The 21,151-nt window shown below is 46.0% G+C and overlaps 1 long non-coding RNA gene across 1 annotated transcript; it reads right to left on the bottom strand.

Annotated features, from left to right (window-relative positions):
• Window positions 1-572: 572 nt before the first annotated feature.
• Window positions 573-6,793, bottom strand: LOC309523822. The gene is made up of 3 exons (XR_014215645.1): window positions 6,388-6,793; window positions 2,135-2,209; window positions 573-1,115 (listed from the first exon to the last, which is right to left on the bottom strand). It is a non-coding gene; the product is annotated as an uncharacterized lncRNA (long non-coding RNA).
• Between the last annotated feature and the right edge of the window lie 14,358 nt (window positions 6,794-21,151).

Genomic DNA, 21,151 nt, shown 5'->3' on the forward strand with positions numbered 1-21,151 from the left:
TTATGCACAAATGAATTCAAGTCAGGCATTTGGAAGATCCTGCAAATTGGGAACGAGATATGCAGCGTGAAAAAGGAGCTGTGTAACTGTCGGACCACATTTAGACATAATGAAAGGAATAAAAGGAATAACGAATATCAGAGGAGGGTGGAAGAGCCTCATTAGCAGAGGTGGGGGTTTCAGGAGCCAGTTTTCCTAGCCTAGAGCCTTTTGCTGGTTGATGATATGGAGAAGGACAGAGTCAGAGCTGCCTTGTTCTTACAGACATGACAAATCAGAGAGAGGAAGTGCACCCCAAAATGTCGCGCAATCTCCTGTTTTTCTCACCACTAAGAATGGAATATAGTTTTTTTAGCTGCAATGGCGCCCACACGAGAGGTGCTGGAACTGAACTTTGGTGAGCTCCAGCTGAAAGAGAAAGCTCTGGTTTTAGGTCACTGACAAGCTGGAATTCCCGGACCCAAACCAATAGCTTTAAATTACAAGAAAGGAGATTCCAACTAAACATCAGGAAGAACTTCCATTATTTTTTAAAATCAGTTTTTATTCAAGATTTTCTTGTGTAACAAAGAAGTACATATAGCATTTCCACTTTCAATTCATAGAGTCTTTTTCACAGTTTGTTTACATTTGGTATGAGACACTGTTTCTGATGGTAAGAGCTGTTCAGCAGCTGAAGGGCTGCCTTCCCTTGGAAGGTAGCGGACTCTCTCCTCCATTGGAGGTTTCAAATCAAAGTTTGGATGGCCATCTCTCAAGCGGGCCTTAATTGAGATTCTTGCATAGCAGTGAGTTGGGTTCCATGACCCTCAGATTCCATTCCAATGACAATTTCCATGATTCCATGTGACGCTCCTATGACTTTTTCTTAGGAAACAAACCACGCAATGTAAAGCTACATAAATTGTGGAAGGGAGCAAAAGAGCAGCCAGGAAATCCATCAAAGGGTTCGAACCTCCAAATTTTAATATTCATGAACTGTAGAAAGCTGTCTTCTCTCCGGCTCTTAATATGCTCCCTTTTAAAGTGCTTTGAGATTTATAGCTGAGAACGTAGAAAGGCGAGGAGTTATTACCCATGGGTAAGATATAAGTCAACACCAGAGGAACTGGCAGCTGTAAGTGAGGAGAAAGATTAAAATTAGTGCAGAATAAACAATGGCTTACATATTTTTTAAAATACAGTCAAATATATGTATACAGACTGGAGGGGGGGGGGAGGTTTAGCAACCAAAGGATCTGGATGCTATGGGGAAAGTAAATGAAAATGTGGTAATGCTTCTGTGTCAAGTTGCAGGTGGACTGCTGCAATGCACTTTCTGTTGGGCTTCCATTGGGCTTGATCAGGAAGCTGCCACATTAGTGCAAAATGACAGAGCTGCCATTTTGGCCCCTGATTTTACGTAGACACAGGACATCCCTAGTAGTCTACCTTTAAAGGGTGCCCTACATAAGAAGATCCCTGCAGGATCAAGCTAATGGTGTGTCTAGTGCTGCATTCTGTTCTGATAGTGGCCAACTAGTTATCTCAAAGGGAAGACCCCAAGCTGGGACCAAGCAGAAGAGCAACTCTCTGCTCCTGCAATTAATTGGTAATTCAAAAGCACTGCTTCCTCCAGCTCTGTGCTAGTGCTAGTGCTAGTGGATCAAGCCAAAGGTGGCCCATCTAGTATAGCCTCCTGGTCTAGAAGATTTGCCAGTGGGAAGGCCAAAGGCAGGACCCAAGCACAAGAGCCCTTTCTCTTCCTGCGCTTTCCAGAAACTGGCATTCAGAAGCATTGCCCCTATCAATACTTTGAGTTTCCTCTTTTTCAGGAAAGGCAACAACTTTTGCTTCTTGTGCTTTCTGTCGAAACTGTAATATAAGGCAGTTTACATCTGGATCCGTTACCTGGGCAATGTGGATGAGAGCTTGGCTGGCATAATTTGGAACAATCAAGGGGTGTCAACAGCCATCAGAGTTGGCTAGCAGTAATTCCTTCATTTCAGGAAAGAATGGTGTTTGTGTAATGCAACTGTGCCTTTCTGTTCTATATTAACATCTACCCCAGCAGTACTGACGGTGTTGCAAAATACTTGACTCCTTGTTGCCTCTAAATGCATTTTCAGAATATCCTTAATGGAGTTTTCCTTACCTCAATTTGCAAGTCAGCAGTTTCCATCCATGACATGGTGGGAGAAGATTACTGTTATTTTTATAATTATGGATCCTGCAGGGATGATAGACATACCAAACGTAACCTTTTTAAGTAGCCAAAGCAACTAACATCCTATACACCCCAGTATGCCACACAGAGAGATGACTGCTGATCTTCTCACCAAACCTCTGCCAAGAGACTGGTTCCAGAACCTTCAAGCCAAGCTAGGATTCTGGGTGGTTTAATAAAATGTGTGTGAAATTGTTATACCTTTGCCTGAGAAGGGGTTTGTGGGAAAATGATGCTCCAGTCAAAATATCATGTTTGCTAGGTGAGCAAAGGGTTACAACACATGGAGTTCCCTGTAGATTCCTAGAGAGCACTCTGTGAAGTCATATTCTCTGCTTGCGCAGGTGTATCTTGATTTCAGTAAGGTTTTTGACATGCTTGTGGAGAAGCTGGGGAAATGTAGGCTGGATGAGGGAACTGTTATGTTGATTTGTAGCTGGTTGACTGACTGAACTCAAAGAGTGCTTACAGTGGTACCTCTGGTTATGAACTTAGAATCATAGAATCATAGAGTTGGAAGAGACCACAAGGGCCATTGAGTCCAACCCCCTGCCAAGCAGGAAACTAATTCATTCCAGAGGTCCGTTCTTAACCTGAAACCGTTCTTAACCTGAGGTGCCATTTTAGCTAATGGGGCCTCCCACTGCTGCCGCATGATTTCTGTTCACATCCTGGAGCAAAGCTCTTAACCCGAGGTACTACTTCTGGGTTAGCGGAGTCTGTAACCCGAAGTGTTTGTAACCTGAGGTGTTTGTAACCCGAGGTACCACTGTACTAATGATTACTCAGCCTGGAAAATAGTGGCAGGTGGGGTATTGCAGGACTCTGTTGTGGACCTTTTGCTGTTCAGCCTCTTTACAGATGACTTAGATGAAGGTATTGAGGGGATGCACATAAAATTTGCAGATGACAGCAAACTGGAAGGACCAGCTAATGCCATAGCAGACAGAATTGGGATTCAATACGGCCTTAGCAGATTTAGTTGAGATTCCTGCATTACAGAGGGTTGGACTAGATGACCCTCAGGGTTGCTTCCAATTCTGCAATTTCATGATTCTATGAACAGTTGCTTCTTCCAAGCTTGATGAGAATGCTTGCCAATAATTCCAAAGGCTTTCTGTAAACTGTCAATCATTTGTGTGGCTGTGACACAATTGTAGGTGTGAACTAGGTAGGAGTCTAACAGACTATCACCAATTGCTTGGTGAGCCTTGGCAGTGTTGAGGTGGCTGAGCAGGTCTTTAAATATCAATGGAAGGACAATGAAGGATGTACCCCAGGGGTCAGCAATTTTTTTTTAGCAGTGGGCTGGTCCACTGTCCCTCAAACCTTGTGGCAGGCTGGAGAAGCAGCACCGGGAAGGGGGGGGACTGGAAGAAGAGGCGAAGGGGGTAAGTAGTCCTCCTCCCCACCCCCACCCCCAGCTGCTGTGCTTACCTTCCCGGGGGCTGCCGCCGCCGCTGCTGCTTCTCGTGGGTAGGCAGAACAAGCTTATCTGCTCCGCTTCCTGGCCCACAAGAGCACCAGGGCTGCGGTGGCGGTGGTGGAGGGAAGATGAGCGGTGCGAAAGGGCTGGCTCCAGAGAGGGGCTGCTTAAAATGGCACTCAGCCAGCTCAGCCCAGCCCCCATCCTCCTCTAGGCAGGGCAGGGAGAAGCCAGAAGGAGGGAGGGAGGGGGTGCTGCCGCGGTGTGTGTGAGGGAGGGGGAAAAATAGAATGGTGCAGGGGAAAAATGGTGCAGCCCAAATGAACAGAATCCCCACGCCGATCCACGGACAGTCCATGGGCCGGATCCTGAAGGCTATTGGACCTGATCTGGCCCGCGGCCCTTAGTTTGCCGACCCCTGATGTACCCTGAGAAAAGAGATTTTTTTACCCCAACCATTAAAGTTACTGTGGTTGTGCTGACATCCTCTTTCATTTTTACATTTGCTAATTAAAAAAACAGAGACTTGGTAGAGAAGTCGGAACATAAATTTATTGTGATATCTGTTCTTGTGAATGTGGCATCATAAGATTGTTGTGAGGATAAAATGAGGATGGGGAAGCCATTCTGTACCATCTTTATCTATAGCAGAAAAGCTAGATTATAAATGTAGTTGCTCCTCCTCTTCATAAATAGGGCTGTTAAGGAATTCTGATGAAATGGCAGCAGAAATTGCTGGTGTTTATTCATTCCATGACATTAGCACAAATCACTGTTGTTGCTTTAAGTCCACAAAAGAATACATAAATGATTACATTGTCCCCTCATCTGCATTGTGCTTTCATTGCATATAAATGAATGGGGATAAATAACATAATTAATTAGGCAAATTACATAATTTTGTGACAGCTGACACCGAGAAGAGGCATGAAAAGGGCAGAGGAGATGTTGGTTGTATGGAGGCGTAGTCTCCAATTGCTTGTAAAAAGCCCTGATCAGTAGGTGAGGACTTCAGTCTTGGCAACTGATCTTTAGGGAGGAAGACCACTGGGAATGAGCTGCGCAATTGCTCATTAGGCTGCCTGACACTCAGCCACATCTGTGAAGATTGTGTTTTTGCTAATAAAGAGTTAACTCCATATTTGAACTGTGTGATTACTGACTGGCAGGCTCCTGTGACACAATGCATCAATAATGTATAATCTTAGAAGCAGGGTGTCACTGTGACCTTAGTGCAAGACAAGTCATCTCCAAATGGGTGGAGACAATTGACTTGCAGGAGAGATGGCACTGCCATATTGCTCCAATTAATTATGATTTTCATGATCCAAATTTCTAAGCGATCAATCTCTATCCTATCAAGGAGCAGCAACATCAATTTAGCCTCAAAATTGCATCAATTCCCCAAACCAACGCAACCCACCATATGCAGCGCAAATTAATGCAACATAATTGTGGGCATAATTTAAAATAATTGAATGTAGAAACTGAGCTGTCGCTACAGCTGTAAATCTTCCTTTTAAACATGAACAATTAGCTTGGTGGTTTAACTCTCCCCTACTTTTTTCGAGAGAGGGTAAAGGATTTTGAAGCTAGTGCCCCCACTCTCCACACGCTCTCACTCTCCAGACGCTCATAGTACATATAACCATTTGAAAGTTTTACTTAATTATGTGTGTGTGTAGGGCGCGTGGGGGCGACTCATGGCAGGCTGTGCAGCTATCCACTTGCCTTCCCTTTCAAACAGCAAAAAATAACTTTCCTGTTCCAGTAGCATGTAACTGGGTCAGGAGACCATGCAGTTGGTTTAGCCACATCCACAAGGTGTTTGGATTCTGCGGTACTAGCCTTTCTCTTTCCAGTGTTGGAGACAATAATGCAGGAAACCGCAGGAGGGAGAAGCTCATGTGTTTGGATGCTGCTTACGGATTTCCCAAAATGGGCATATGGCCACTACTGTGAGTAAGCAGAACAGGATTTTAGTCTAGACAGGACATTGGCCCGATTCAGCAGGACTCTTACACCCCCCCCTCTATTATCAGATGCAAAACAGCTGCTGAAAATTGCAGCTGAGGAAATTTGCAGTTACACTTAAGTCCTGACCAAAATGTGCACCTGGTTGGCCAATGTGAGTGGACTAAATGTGTTATAAATATATGTCTTTTTAATGGGTTAGATATAAAAAGCTAGCTAGAGCAGGTATTTCCCCAGTAGTGTCTGCAACTGCTGATGAGAAAAGTTTAACTTAATTTAATTTTGTTTAAAAAGGTAACGAGGTAGTTTTCAGACATGGTTGGGTGGTGAATTAGAACTATATCAAGACTGAATGCAGATTTAAGGAATATGAACCACCTAGTACAGATGAAACCATCTGTTCTGGGGACATGCTGTGGCTCAGAGGTGGAGAACCTGCTTTGCATGCAGAAGGTCTCAGGTTCAATACCCATCAACTCTAGGTGGGGCTGGGAAAGTACCACTGCCTGATATTCTTGGTCATCAGTGTAGACAATTCTGGCTACATAGATCATATTTATTATTTCCCTTACTCACATGTGAGTTTAACATTTAGTTAGCAGAGTTTAAAATCGCAGTCCCTTTGCAGCTTAAAATGTAGAAATCTCTGGGACAAAGTTGCTTAACCTTATTAATAATTTTAATGGCCCTTTAGGAGACTGGATCACCCCCTTTTTATTGCTCTAAACAAAAGAATTGCACAGAAGTATGTAATGTAAGGGGAAAAAAATTGTTTACTTACAGAAATTTTCAGACTTGATTCCAGCAAAAAGCAGCAGTGAAAACAAGATAGGGAGAATCTTATGTTAAAAAACACAAGCTTGAGATAAAAAAAAAAAAAAACAGTCGGTGAGAGGTCAGAACAAGCATACTTTCTCTTCAGCTGCATGGAGGAGTTGCGTGGGACCTCCATGTATCTTAACCCTTTGCTTATCTAGCAAAACCTAAAAATTAATTTTGGCTGCAATATTATTTCCCACAGAGACATGGAGAGAAACTTCTCTCTGTCCACTTTCTCCATAATTGTGAAATTAAAGAGTTGGAAGTGTCATTTGTCAAACCCCCTGCAATGCAGGAATCTCACCAATAGTTTTATACCAGGGGCCAGCAACCTAAGGCCCATGGGCTGGAAGCGGCCCATGGAGGTCACTTGGCCCTGCCCCCGAGCCGCCCCCGAACTGAGCTGCCCGCTCATGCGCAGCATGGCGCGGGGACTTACTTCCATGGCGCTGAAAATCGCGTCTGTGCACAATCCGGCCCACAGAGGGATCTCAGTGGGACTGATCCGGCCCAGGCAAGATAAACCTTGCTGACCCCTGGTTTTATACACTTCCATCTCACCTCTGACTACTTTGTATGCTTCCATCCAGTGAGTGGTCCACTGGGCCTGTTTTGATTTTAGTGCCTGACTGTCCAAAAGAACAACAAGGAAGAAAACAGGAAAAAGATGTTTTCTCATTTAGCAGAGAATTTGAGCATTATTACGCTGTAAATGAGCCTCTGCATTGCTGTGCAAGAAAATGACCCCCTATCAGGAGGTCTTAGTAATATGCAGATTTGTTGACATTTAATTAGATCAGCCATTGACTAATCAGTATAAAAGGCAGGTGGGGAATGACGGAAGACCTGTTTAAAGTTTTCAGGGCCTTGGTTGGTGTTATTTCCACCTCTAATTGAGGCTTAGATTTCACCTAGTCCTAATTAAGAAAGAAATCCGTGTTGAAGCCTGTGAGTTCCCAGGCCAAATTTAGCTCTTCCTTTCAAAACATCACCGACACTCTGATGACTCACCTTTCACAGATGGGTTGGAGTTTTTGTCTTCTTCTTTTTTAGGGGAAAAAATATGAAGTTGTCACTGATAAGGTTGTTGAAATCGGAAAGAGTCTCCTGTGGTTAACCATCTCTCTCCTGTTCTTCACTTCTGAGAGGTGACATGATAGCCATCTTTGAATATCTGAAGTGCTCCCACATGGAAGATGCAGCAGGCTTGCTTTCTGCTGCTCCAGAGGGAATGACACAAAACAATCATTTCAAATGACAAAAGCAGGAGATCCTGCCCAACCTTAGGAATAACTTTCTGGTGGTAAGAGTAAGGTTACCAGATTTTTTCCCCAATGAATCCGGGGACACTTTAAATACATACATACATACATACATACCGTATTTTTTGCACCATAACACTCACTTCTTTCCTCCTAGAAAGTAAGGGGAAATGTCTGTGTGTGTTATGGAGGGCATGCCTATGGGTGGCATGCCTACGGATTTTCCTCCTCTAAAAACTACGTGCGTGTTATGGTTGGGTGCGTGTTATAGAGCGAAAAATACGGTACATGCTACACGTTCGGGACATTGATGCTGCAGCGATGGCAGTGGCAGAGGGGTGGCCGCTGCCTTGACCTCAACCGCCATGTTTCCCCTTCCTCTGAGGCTTCTATCTCCTTCTCCATGAGCCTGGGCAGCCCCTGAGTTGTTGGTTCTTCAGTGGTGGTGGTGGGGAAGCGGTGTGCGGTGGGTCAGGCATGGAAGGCGGAGAAGGAGGGCCGAGAGCAGCGGCGGCAAGGCTCAGGCAGTGCGATGCCTCCCTTCCCATCGGAGCAGCCCCAGTCTCATTCCTACTTGCGTGCAAGCAGAAGGGGGCAGGGATCCCTCAGCTGGGAAAGGAGGCTTTCCATTGCCTAACTGCCCCCTCCTGCCTGCACGCAAGTAGGAGTTGGGAGGCTGCTCCTATAGGCAGCATGAAGCCTCCCTTCCCAGCTTAGTTGCTGGGGTCAGGGCAGTGGCGTAGCGTGGGGGGTGCCAGGGGTGCCGGCCGCACCGGGCGCAACATCTGGGGGGGGGCACGCTCGCTGCCTCCGGAGTCGCCGAAGAGCCTCGGGCGCAGGCTGTAGCGGAGCCGCATGTCTCGCGGAACCGACGAGCTGTGCGTGCGTCCGGGCTGAAGGCGCCTGGCAGGCAGCGGCTCTCAGCGCTCGCCGCGGAGGACGCGCCAGGCAGCCCCTCCTCACAGCCCCGCCTCCGCCGGTGCTGCTGCAGCTGCTGGGCCGTTGCATTTTCCTCGCCTCTCTGCCCCCCTCCTCCTCCGGGCAAGCGGCGTCGTTTGGGCAGCAGCTCCAGTGGCAACTCGCAGGTTAGGGGTTAGGGGGGGCGCAAATTACTTGCCTTGCCCCGGGTTAGGGGGCGCAAATTACTTGCGTTGCCCCGGGTGCTGACAACTCACGCTACGCCGCTGGGTCAGGGAAGGTGGTGGCAGCCCGGAAGCAGCATCTTTCAACCCCTGCGCCACCATCATATAGGGACTTCTGAGCAGCTCCTGGAGCCAGCCAGAGCCAACTGCTCCAGGCTGCTGAGACTGTCGCTGCTGCGTTTCCCGGGGACATTAGATGAAATTTGGGGACATTCCTGGGATGGAATTTACCCAGGGACTTATTCGCAAATCCGGGGACTGTCCCCGGGAAACAGGGACGTCTGGTAACCCTAGGTAAGAGCCATTCCACAGTGGAATGGACTCCTAGAATAATAATAATTATTATTATTATTAATAAGACCATTTGGATTGCTATCTACCAGGGATTCTTGAGGTTCCCATGTAGAGCTTTCGCCTTCCCTTGGATTGTGAGCCCATCTCAGTTCCAAAATAGTCTCTGCAGCAGCTTCAAACCACAATTCCAGGATTCCATCCAATATCACCCGGGTTCCCCTTCAACTTTCTTCCTCTTGATGCCCCATGGCAAATCCACTTCATCTCCTAACAGATGGAACAACACCATAGTCATGTTTGGAATATGCATGGGGTTTTGTTTCAGATTCATTCAGGGACTGTTCTTCTCAGAGATGCAGTTGATTTAACACCTGGGTTTGATCTTGTCCTTGATTATCAATATGATATTGAAGGGAGATATCACACACACACACACACACACACACCCCTCCAGCCCATCTTCCTCTCCAGATTGATGGCCCCATTATCTCCTCTGCCTCTATGCATAGGAAAGGGGACTCTGCATGGGGGAAAGACCTGGGGGTGTGAATGCAAATCCAATTAAGCTGCATTGAAAGAGACAATTAATCTATTTTCCAATTAAGCAATAACACTGATGGGTGGGCATAAATCTGTGGAGTTGGGCACTTGGAGAATATGAGCTGCAGGAGCTTAGGGCAAGTTCATTATCGGAGTGACCTGCTTCAGATGCAAAGGTCAACGATCTGACAGATCCAGCACTGTCTGCTTGTGTCAAATGTGCCTTGTTTGCCAACTCAGGAAATCAAACGGAGAGCTAATGGGTGTCCACTGAGGACTACTAGGACTATTAGGGTGCTGATTTGCACCCCATTAATTGGATACGTTGGAAAATCCAATAGAGAGCTAATAGGGACCCAATGAAGTATAATGTAGTGTTAATCAGTTGGGTGCCTCTGTTGCAGAGCAGATGGTGCCTAGTCCTCAATGCTCCCAACCCTGTATTTTTATACTGGGAAGATCTGCCAAAACAGATCCCTTCCCCCCAATGCTGAGGAATGCAAAGGAAACCTCTGAGCTGCTTATTTCTAGGGCTTAAGATGTGAAAGCAAATACAATAGAGCAAGTCGGGAGAGTCACTTTTCAGAGGAAAAGGAGCAGAGAGATGAAGCATCCTTATTTGCTAACCTGCCTCTTCTCTTTTCACTCAACAGGGTAAGGAAGAGGCGAGAGCTAAAATGATGCAGCAGTTACTCTATGAGTCTTTTGGAGCAAGATGATAGCTACATTGGACTGCAAGCAGACACCTCCAGATATGACTGGAAAAGGCTTAGGGTCTGAAAACCCTGGAGAGCAGCTGCTACTCAGTGTAGACAATACCTACCTAGGTGGACCAAAAGATTCACTCATAAGAACATGAGAAGAGCCTGTTGGTTTAGGCCAAAGGGGGCCTATCTAGTGCAGCAACCTATCCTTACTGCGGCAACCAGATGCCTCAGTGCAATGCCCCAAAGCAGGACCTGTGTGCAAAAGTATTCTCCAATTGTCCTTCACCATTATTTGGCATTGCAAGGTAGACTGGGCATGGAGATTCTGCTACCACAGTGCATAATTAAACCATATGCCTTTAAAAAGAGGATTAGAGAAATTCATTGAGAAGGCTATCGATGGCTGCAGGCCTTTGTGGCTACGCTCTACCTCCATGGTCAGAGGCAGGAATGCTTGTGAATACCAGTTGCTGGAAACTGCAAGAGGAGTGAGAGCTGTTTGGTGGTTTCCCATAATGGGCACCTGGTGAGCTACTGTAAAAACAGGATGCTGGACTAGATGGGACATTTGTCTGATCCAGGAAGCTCTTGTGTTATTATGCTCTTAATAGACCTCCATAAGGAGAGCCCTGCTGGACCAGGCCAGTGGCCCATCTAGTCCAGGTGCTTTATATTGAGCCATACCTCTGTTGCGTTTTGCACACTGATTGGCAACAGCCCTCTAGGATTTCAGGCAGGGAATATTACACAGCCCTACCTGGAGATGTTGCTGGGAATTGTACGTGGGACTTTCTTCATGCAAAGCAGATGCTCTACCACCAATCTACAGCCTTACTTCTGAACCCCTTACCCAGTGCTTTATCCTTCAGAAATGATTTGTAATCCCCAGTGTTTAGGCTCCATCAGGGGAGTCTCTGAATGGGCCAGCTTTTCCTGCTGTGGCTTCCAAACATCAGAGGCATTCCTGGATTTTGAATTTTAATCCATGCTGCAAAGGAGTAAAGGTAAAGGTAAAGGTACCCCTGCCCGAACGGGCCAGTCTTGACAGACTGTGGGGTTTGTGCGCCCATCTCACATTTATTGGCCGGGGGCCAGCGCTGTCCGGGGACACTTCCGGGTCACGTGGCCAGCGTGACATCGCTGCTCTGGCGAGCCAGAGCCGCACACGGAACGCCGTTTACCTTCCCGCTGGTAAGCGGTACCTATTTATCTACTTGCACCCGGGGGTGCTTTCGAACTGCTAGGTGGGCAGGCGCTGGGACCGAACAGCGGGAGCGCACCCCGCCGCGGGGATTCGAACCGCCGACCTTTCGATCGGCAAGCCCTAGGCGTTGAGGCTTTAGCCCACAGCGCCACCCGCGTCCCCCTGCAAAGGAGTAATCCCACCCTAATCAAGGCACGTGTGTGTGTTTCTGGCCAAAATGTCCGATTAAAGGAATTTTCAATTGTAAGCCTACTGGCAAGTCTACAGGTCGCTCCATCTCAGTGCAAAGTCGCCTCACCTGCTTTGCAACACTTAGAAAACTAATAACTGTATATCAAGTAGGAGATGGAGAGAAATTTGCATAGAAAGGCAGACTTCACCATTTGCATTTTCAAAGCAAAAAACAAAACATAACAAAACCATGTAGACCAAAACAAAGATCTGTTCCTGTGGCTGTAATTTGTTGCAAACTGATTTTAAGCATGGATTACTTTAATGCGCTTCATGTGGGTCTTCCCTTGCGCTTGATCCAGAAGCCACAGTTGGTGTGGAATGCTACAACATGGTTGCTGATAGGAGTGAGGCCTTGTTAGCATATAAAACCTGCTCAGAGACCTCCACAGGTTTCTGATCTGCTACTGGGCCAAGTTCGAGGTGTTCCCATGAGTATATAAAGCCCTTAACAAATTGGGACCAGTTGACCTGTAAGATCGCCTCATCCTACCTGCGCCCACTATACCACTTCAGCTGGCAAAACTGGCACTCTTCCAGGTGCCACACGGTACCTGCTTCACATTTGTAAACTCAGTCAGTAGAGCATGAGACTCTTAATCTACTGGGTACCTGTCTGTTTCTGGGCACAATTCAAATTTCTGGTTATGACCTATAAAGCCCCATACAGCTCAGGCCCAGGAGAAGCTAGACTGGAGAAGTTAGACTGGCTCACTCCTGGTTCTCCTGCTGTCAAGTGAAGACTGTTTTACTCTGGTAGGCCATTGTGAACTGGCTACATTTTAAGAAAAGGGCTTTCAACAGTGCTGTGCTGTTTTTTATCTGTATTTTAATATATTTGTTTTTATGTTGTTTTAATTTTGTTTAATTAACTTTTAATGATGGTCTTATAGATATGTTTTTAGTTTTTTGTATTTTATCTGTGAGTCCTGGTCGAGAAAAAGGTGGGATGCAAATAAATATAATAATTATAGGCTGTTCTTGTTTGCTCAGTAAAGTGAGGCCAGAACTTTTCTCTTTGGACTCTGTGCTGTTTTAAATGACTTTGCTAACAATGGCATTTTATGTTTTCATTTTGTGTGTGTTCACAGCAAAGAAAAGCTTTGGGGAAGAAAAGCACCTGCAGTCCTGTGCCATCTCTTGGCTCACCTTCTCTGAATTGTGCTTCTACTGACTGTGTGCCATATGTGGATAAATGGGGGAGCAATGGTTTCTAAATATAGATACAGGGAGAGCTGCAATAGGGTTTTTTATATATAAAAAAATATTGCATCCATTTATCTTCCCAAGAATGCACCTGGGGGATTTAGTAATTAAACCATACCCATCCAGTTTCTATGGTGCTCATACAAACACCCGGTAGCATCTATCATCCAGGGAGCAAAGGGGAGGGGGAGGGGGCAAGGGAATGGAGCACATTGCAAGGGGGGTGGGGAAGTCTCATTCTGCTTCACTCTGTGCACTGTTGACCCAGCTTTTCCTTTGCCCAGACAAGCCCTTTATCTGGCATGTGCCCCCAGTAAATCACAGCTTTACTTTTGTGGGCATATTAAAATTGTGACAGATATTTGATACACTTGGGCTGCGTATGCACTGTACATACGTCAAGCACACGGCTCCCCCCAAAGAATCCCAAGAGTTGTAGTTTATCGCTAAAATATCCAGCTCTCTTAACAAGCTACAATTCCCAGGAGCCTCATATCCAAAGAAACCCCAGACCTGGGAAACCCAAGCCCCTGGGATCTTGCACCACTTGGCGACTGGGGTGGCATAGAACAATATTCAGAAGCATTATTGTCTCTGACTGTGGAAGCAGAGCCAAGTCATTGTTGCTAGTAGTCACTGATAGCCTTATCAGCCTCCATGAATTTGTCTAATCCTCTTTTAAGGACAACTTAGCCATTGGCAACCATCATTTCCTCCTATGGGAGTAAGTTCCCTATTTCCACCTGTTTGGCATGCAGAAGGTCCTGGGTTCAGTCCCCAGTGGCATCTCTCTAGGTAGTCCTGGGAGAGACTCCCCTGTGTATTGAAAAAACCCTTGGGGTCTGCTGCTAGTCTGCGGGTTCAACACTGAGCTAGGTGGACTGTCTGGAAAAATGGTTCCACACCTGTCAGACAGAGGCATGGAGTGGGTGCTTTGGGACCAGAGTCTGCAGCTTTCTCCTTCCTTCCTCACTCTCTGCACCCGCACCCACACACCGAGTAGGTTGGGCTGTGGTGAGGCTACGTGTGTGCGTTTCACTGATCCACTTTGATACACCCCCCCCACCTGAAAAGCAACACACGGATATTTATCTGGATAAATAAATATAAAAAATCCCCACACCTCTTTACCAATGATTCCAAAAAATCTGCATTGGGAAGCAATTAAAGGCTGTTGCCATGGAGATCTTGACTGCTGTTGGATTGCCCCATCAGCATCCGGCTGGTTTGGAAAGTGGGTCACTTTCTGCAGCCACTCTGTGCTGCTCTCCCTGATGCTGCAACAGGGACTAGCCTACCTTTAGGTGGGAAGTTGCTACAGAGGGTGTCCATGGAAGCTCAACACCACTGTGCCCTGGAGGAAAAGGCCTCTGTGTGGTCCTGTCAGTCCTTGTGGGGAAAGGCAGTAGCTCAGCATTACAGCATCTGCCTTACAAGGAGAAGGTCCCAGGTTCAATCCCCAGCGTCAGCAAGTAGGCGCTGGGAGGAAATCCTGCCTGAAACCCCAGACAGCGGTTGCTGCCAATGATTTTAGACAATACTTTCCTTATTTTCCAAAAAAAATATTATTATTATTAAAAATCAAAAAGAAGATCTACAGTGGTTCTTAGCGAATATTCAATAGCTTTTCACCAAAGATTAACTAATCTAAATAAAAATGCAAACCAAAAGAAGGAAAAGGGAAAAAAGAAGAAGGAAGAAAAACGAAAATGAAAAGGGAGGAGGGAAGAGGAGGAGATCTTATGTTTCTTCATCTCTCATCTATATACAAAAAAATTATTCAGAACATCCACTCCAAGATAACACCCAACAATTCCTCTTTCTATAAGACAATATTTTGATCCTCAAACCCAGATTTAAGGTTGTTTTCTTTTTCATGCAAAAATTTTGCACGAGTTTCCAATCTTTAGTAAATATTGACAATTATTTTTCTGTGATAAAGCACATAATCTCAGCTAAATCCTATGATTTCAATAACTGTTCCTCCATCGTAGGTGTGATGAATCTTTCCATTTTCATACATATAAAAGTTTCACCACTGTGATCATGTATTGAAATATTGTTCAATTTTATATTCATTATTCCTAGCAAGCTTCATTTTAATGTTACACTTTAAAATATTCTGCATCAATGTAGTAGTAGTGGTAGTAATGATGATGATGATGAAGATAATAATAATAATACGTATACCTCACCATGTGACTGGGTTGCCCCAGCCACTCTGGGCAGGTTCCAACATAATGTAGAAACACAGTGAGACCTCAAACATTAAAAACTTCCCAATACAGGGCTGTCTTCAGATGCCTTTGGAAAATCATGTAATTGTTTATTTCTTTGACATCTGACAGGAGGGTGTTCCACAGGGTGGGTGCCACCACTGAGAAGGCCCTCTACCTGGTTCCCTGTAATTTCAATTCTTGCAGTGAGGGAACCGCCAGAAGGCCCTTGGAGCTGGACCTCATGTATATATTTGAATCCAATAGTTCTTAGCTTTTTTACGAGTCCACCAATATACTGAGCTAGATGGACCAAGGATCTGACTCAGTATAAGAGGACATAATCTGACTTTCCCTAAGTATTGCTGTGGCTTCTGCAGGGCCAAATTTAACTGTCTTCCTTCCAGAATATTGGAAGGGCTCCACCTTCAACTATCTAAAGGGCTGACGTGGAAGATGGAGCAAGCTTGCCTTCTGCTGCTCTAGAAGGCAGGTTTTGAACGAATGGAGTCAAATTGCAAGAAAGGAGATTCCAGCTAAATCTTAGGAATAACTTTCTGACAGTAGGAACCATTCAACAGTGGAACAGACTCACTGGCCAGGTGGTGGACTCCCCTTCATTGGATGTTTTCAAGCAAAGGTTGGAGGGCTGCCCTGCCAGGAGGACCTTGATTCCTGCATTGCAGGGCATTGGACTAGTTGACCCTCGGGGCCCCGTTACAACTCTACTATTCTATTATTCTATCTACCATCTGCTACAGCATGCTAAAAAAATAGGCTTATGCAGCCTCAGACCTGCAATTTGCCTAGCGACTGCTTCCCCCTTCCCGTCTTTGGAAGCCCCAGCTCCATGGATATCTCCCAACCGTAGCAAGAAAAACAAGGTCATAATCACCTTATTGATTCTGTCTCCAGCTGAAGGAATCTAATCCTCTGTGTGTGCGCGTTTGTGTGTCATTCAGAGCAGAGCTAGCAATCCAGTCTTTAACTCTAGCAGCTAGGGGATTCTCTATCGCTCGGTGGAAGGCTTATGTTGTTACAACATGTCAATCAATCTCGAGAACGCGTGCATTAAGTAGATGGCCTTCTTGTCATTTCTCCCCCCACCCTCCTCAGCTGATTATCTGAAAAGAGAGCAATTTCCTTTTCAATTCCTCCTGCTGCAGGAGGACCATATGGCCCTGGAATCCAAATCCTGCTTTGCCCAGGATGAATCTGTCTCTCTCTCCCTGGGAGAGCTGAGGACCATTTCAAGCAAAAGGGAGAGACTTAGTGAAGCTGGTTCATGGCAAGGCTGGAGATGGTATTTGTATTTATAGATGACTTAAGTTCTGATCCTCCTTGTCACCCAAGGAGGGCGATGGGTCTGAGGTTCCATAGAAACACAGGAAACTGCATAATATTGAGAGTCAGCAACTGGTCAATCCAACCCAGTGTTCTCCTGAAGAGTCACCAGCCGCCAGCCTCTCCCATCGAAATGAAGACATCGGTCTGAGTCTGTGTTTTTGTGTGGTGAAAATTCTGCTGCTTCCACATCATGAGGTTTATTTAAACTTAGTGCATTCATTATACATCATTCTTCTTCTTATTTACAAGCCTCATTTTCCCTAGACTGGGACTCAAGGTGGCTTAGAAATAAAAATACAAAACACAGATAAAATAGGAAAAGAAGCTACAATCATAGAAAAGACAATTATTTAAAAACTAATGAGGTTAAAACAATACAAAAGCAAATCTATTAAAATTACAGAGAAAAAACAATAAAAAGTCATTTCCTTAAATATAGACTTCTGAAACGTTGTTGTTGTTTAGTCGTTTAGTCGTGTCCGACTCTTTGTGACCCCATGGACCAGAGCACGCCAGCAAAAGGTCAACAAGGATCCTTTCTATCACAGCTCAGTGATGTTTTGCAATCCTAAGAAGGTTTAGTCCTGGAGGAGACTTTCCCACTGTGCCTGAACCTTTCAGGCTTCAACCTGGGACCTTCTGCATGTAGAGCAGATTCCCTACCCACTGAGCTATAGCCTATCCTCTCAAAAAGAGGAAGTAAAATTCTAGTCCTCGTGCCTTTTGATCTCTTAAAATGATGACACTTTTGAACTGTGGATAGACATCAGCCGCTTTCCTGATCCTAGTCAATAGGCCAAGAATGTGACGGTGCTTGTGGTTTAAACTGGGCTGAAGATTTTGTGCATAATGTTGGTTTGGGAGGCTATGGTGTCATTAGGATATATGGTTTTATTTACAAATCTGTACAATCTGCAGGGACGCGGGTGGTGCTATGGACGTGAGTGGTGCTGTGGGTTAAACCACAGAGCCTAGGACTTGCCGATCAGAAGGTTGGCGGTTTGAATCCCCGCGGCGGGGTGAGCTCCCATTGCTCAGTGCCTGCTCCTGCCCACCTAACTGTTTGAAAGCACGTCCAAGTGCAATTACCGCTCCAGCGGGAAGGTGAACGGCATTTCTGTGCGCTGCTCTGGTTCGCCAGAAGCGGCTTAGTCCTGCTGGCCACATGACCCGGAAGCTGTACGCCGGCTCCCTTAGCCAATAAAGCGAGATGAGCGCCGCGACCCCAGAGTCGGCCACGACTGGACCTAATGGTCAGGGGTCCCTTTACCTTTATACAACCTGAGCATAAGCCTGAGGGGTTCACAGCATTAACACCCTGAACAGATCTTGCTTCTTCATTAGTTGCAGCTTTGGATGCAGCGCAGAGCAAGCAGGTCTCTGTGTCTCCAGCTTCCAGGCTGCTTCTAGCTCAACTCTCACACTCCACTCAGGCTCTTGATTTCTCCTAGGAGCTAAGTGAGAAGGGGTGGAGGAAAGGCCCACCACCCCTTAACTTGGAGGGCCCCATCACTTAGTTGTGGATCTTGTGACCTGGGCCATTCTTTGGGGATGCCAATGAGGATTCTCAAGTGGCCAGCTAAGGTCATTGTCCTACAAAGAAGCTTGCCTGACTATCTCAGCAATACAATCTTCTATTAAATTCTAATCTTCATTGGGTACAGGACCCCAAGAACTGGAAGGGACTCAGGGCATTTTCCAGACTGACCCCTGATACCCACAGCATCAATTATTGTCTAGTATATAATGCACCGAGAAAACAATACTTGGGACAAAGTTTAAGGAGAGATGAGAAGATGTCAGGCTATGAATCTTTCATTTGGGTACACATGAGAAATATCCAACAGTGAAGACAGCACATTTTTCATCTTCAGCAACTGATGGGAGGACTCCTAGGAGGGGATGCTACATCTTCCTAGGGAGTGTCTAGATCTTGTTTTATGCTTTTAGGTTTTGAGAGATTTTGTTCAGATTTGTATACATTCATTTTATTCCATTCCATTTTATTCCATTTCAATAATTGTTAAATGAGTCTTTCCTTTTTAAAGGGGTATCTTGTGATTTGCCAGGGAAACTTAACATTGAGCCAGGGTGGCATACTGTTTACAGTGGTGGACTAGCACCTAGGGGACCAGGGTTCGAATCCCCACTTGCCCTGCCTCTCAGCCTGACCTACCTGACAGGGTTGTTGTGGGGATTAAATGCGGAGGGAGAGAACCAGGTACACCACTTTGAACTCCTTGGGGGGAGTGGGAGTGGGATATAAATGGAATAAATCAAACAAAATCCGTTCATGCTGCAGTTGACCAGGGTCTGAGTTAACTTCTCTTAATAGGTCAGGGCATCTGACTGTTAACCGGAAGGCTGGTTGTTCAAGGCCACCCAGGGATGGCTGTGAGCAGGATTCCTGCATTGCTGAGGGTTGGACTAGATGACCCTTAGGGTCCCTCCCAACTCTATGATTCTATGATGACTAGATACAGATAAGATACAAATCTAAAAGGTGAGCCAGGTAGAAATTTCAGGATCCTGCTTGCAGATTGCGACTCTCCCAAACCTCACAAATTTATCTTGATCCTTTGTTGACATCAGATGCCTGGCACGTCTGGAGAGCCTGGTGACAGGCAGTTACACAGTCTTGCCACAATTGTTGCTGATCGTCCAGTGCCATGCACTTAGTTTCATACAACTGACTCTGGGTTTTCAGGCCACCTAGAAAGAATGATTTGAAGTCAAGCAGCAGATGCCAGAGGGCTGAAATGTTTCCAAGTCAAGAGAACAGCTGGCAGGCTGAAAGGGAATTCTGTGTGTACTCTCATTATGATAATGCAGTAATGACTGTTGGTAATTAAAGATCTGTCAGCTCTCCCAGTGGAACAAACCTCTGCTTTTCTGAAAAGTAATATGCTGTGGATGCTCCCAACAGCTACCAAATTCAGTTAACTTGCACACCAGAGGGGCCACAGGGAACGGATGGTATGCTTTGGCTGTTTGAAAAGCTCCCATAGTTTGGGGCAGCATTGAAGGTGAAGCACGAAGGCTCTGCAAAGCCAGTGCTGTTCATCAGCTATCTCCTAGGTTTTGTGTGTTGGGACTTGTGGAAGTCAGTTGGTCATTCACCACACCCCAACCAGTGTGATGTTATCTGCAGAACACGTGGAGCCCCAGCAGAGTCTTCAGAGATTTCCTGCTCCCAGCAGAACATCCTCTTCCAGAGCCCCCAATTAAGAGGAAAACTCCTCTCCCACACAGTTCAAAGTAACCAAGTGTTTATTGTCTCCAGATGCAAGACAAAGCTAAACACTGCTATCTACTATGTGCAGTCCTTATGGCCTTCGAGGTAAAGATACATATGTATGGAGAGATCCATCAACACTATCACCACGCTAGCTAACGCTGCCATGGAAAACCCACAGTCTCTTCTCCTGACTCTCACAGATTCAGAGTCAGACTCTGCCAGCAAAACAGAGCAGGAAATGAACCTGCAACAGGACTAGACATAATGAAAGCAATGCCCTAGAGACTATGATACCCGTCTCTACACATAGGCATACAACCTGAACCAATGAGAGGGTGAATGGCTCAGCAAGGCATGCAGTCAACCTCACTGGTGTTGCTATGGCAACCCAGTGCACCTGGCACCCTTATCTCAGCACATCCAGATGTGGGGGATATGCTCCTCAAGACATGAGCCCAAGCACGGTGTAATTTAAGCCATGGTTCACATTACACCAAAAGTGTGAATTGTTTGAAGCAAACTAATAAGGTTTGTATAGCCTGTGTGAGGACCTCCCCCCACCCTCACCCAGGCTTGTTGTGTTTCGTGCATGGCAGGGGTTGAACTGGATGACCTCTGGGATACCTCCTAATGGTTGTGGGCATGTATCTGCCTTGAGAGACAATGGAGTGTACCTTTGGGGGTGAAGTCAAACTGCTGGGTTAGCAGCGCAGTGTGTATGGAGGTCCTGGGGTGCCCAGACAACACGACACCCCTCTTAGCCTCGCTGATGTGGTCCAAAGGAAACTAGAGCAATGCATTTGGCACCAACTTGGCTGGAGGAGTTTCCCAAAGGAGATGTACAAGGCACCACCGAACCGTCTTAGGGACCCACTCCAGATTTGTGTAGGTTTATTCCATAAGCCTTTTCTTTCCCAAAATATATCCCACAAGGAACAGAGTCTTCCTTCTCCAAGAAGGGCTACCTTCTCAGATTGACAAGCTCCAGCTGCAGAAATGCCTTTTTGACCATTGGCCCACTAGTGGTCTCATCCGCTCAGTCTACCAGAGCTTGGTCTTCATATGCAGGCGAAATTCCTAACTCACTGAGGGTTTAAGACCCACCTTCAGCTGTTTTAGCCAGCCAGTCAAAGCCATTTCCCGGGATGTGGCCGCTGTCACTTGCAGACAGCTTCTAGCAGACACAGGTAAGAGTGGGGAACAAAAGTGTATGAAGTACCCTAGAGGCAAGATGTGTCCCCCATCAGAGGTACTGCCCCTCTTCTAACGCCCCATACACCCCATACAACTCTGACTCTACAGTTCTATGGTGCTTTGAATTTAAACTCCACACAGTTAG

Source organism: Podarcis vaucheri (assembly GCF_965113315.1).
Source record: "Podarcis vaucheri genome assembly, chromosome: Z".
Classification (NCBI taxonomy): Eukaryota; Metazoa; Chordata; class Lepidosauria; order Squamata; family Lacertidae; genus Podarcis; species Podarcis vaucheri.